Below are 1,148 nucleotides of genomic sequence, written 5' to 3'. Positions count from 1 at the left end.
TAGGTGGAACAACAATATGAACTAATCAGTACCCCCTGAACTCGTGTTTCTAGCTGCATATGTAGCAGAAGATGGCCTAGTCAGCCATCGTTGGGAAGAGAGGCCCCTTGGTCTTGCAAACTTTATATGCCCCATACAGGGTAATGCCAGGGCCAAGAAGTGAGAGTGGGTGGGCAGGAGAGTAGGGGGGGGAGGGTATAGGGGTCATTTGGGATAGCATTTGAAATGTAAATGAAGAAAATATCTAATAAAATAATTAAAAAAAAAGAATGGTCCCCGTAGGCTCATGTGTATAAATAGGGAGTGGCACTATTTGAGAAGGATTAGAACAATTAGGAGGTGTGGCCTTGTTGGAGGAAGTGTGTCACTGGAGGTGGGTGGGCTTTCAGGTTTCAAAGGCCCATGCCAAGCCCAGCCTCTGCCTCTGTCTCTGTCTCTGTCTCTGCCTACGGATCAGGATACAGGACTTAGCCACTTCTCCAGCACCTGCCATGTTCTCCATCATGCTGATAATGGACTAAAGTGTAAGCAAGTCCCTGATTAAATGATTTCTGTCATAAGAGTTGCCTCGGTCATAGTGTCTCTACACAGCAACAGAACAGTGACTAACACGCTGGGCCTCCTCACTTCAGATGATTTAATTAAGAAAAAAAAAATCCCTCATAGTTGTACTCAGCGGCTTAGATTTGGTTAATTGCAGATGTAGTCGAGCTGACCAACAGGAATGGCCATCACAACCCAGGGGCTGGGGATCAAGCACAGATCCTCATGCTTGTACGAGAAGCAATTCACCAGTGCAGCCATTTCCCCAGCCCATATTAATATTCTCATGTTTAATGATGCCCACTCTCCAGGCACCATGGAAGCTCTTTGTGTTTAAGCTTCCTATGTCCCCATTCTTGGATGAGCGAATGGAGACTCAGAAAGCAGAGCTGGGCCCAGAGCTGTGGTAGCACCAATGTCTACCACTACATGGACATCCAGGACTCAAAAGCCCAAATCACTGCACAATAAGTTCAAAGATGTCACTTCACTTTTTTTTTTTTTTTTGACTTTTCGAGACAGGGTTTCTCTGTATAGCCCTGGCTGTCCTGGAACTCACTCTGTAGACCAGGCTGGCCTCGAACTCAGAAATCCACCTGCCTCTG

The sequence above is a fragment of the Mus pahari genome, chromosome 21 (assembly GCF_900095145.1).
Source record: "Mus pahari chromosome 21, PAHARI_EIJ_v1.1, whole genome shotgun sequence".
NCBI classification, from domain to species: Eukaryota; Metazoa; Chordata; class Mammalia; order Rodentia; family Muridae; genus Mus; species Mus pahari.
The sequence above is the reverse complement of the archived record's forward strand: the minus strand, read 5'-3'. Positions refer to the sequence as shown.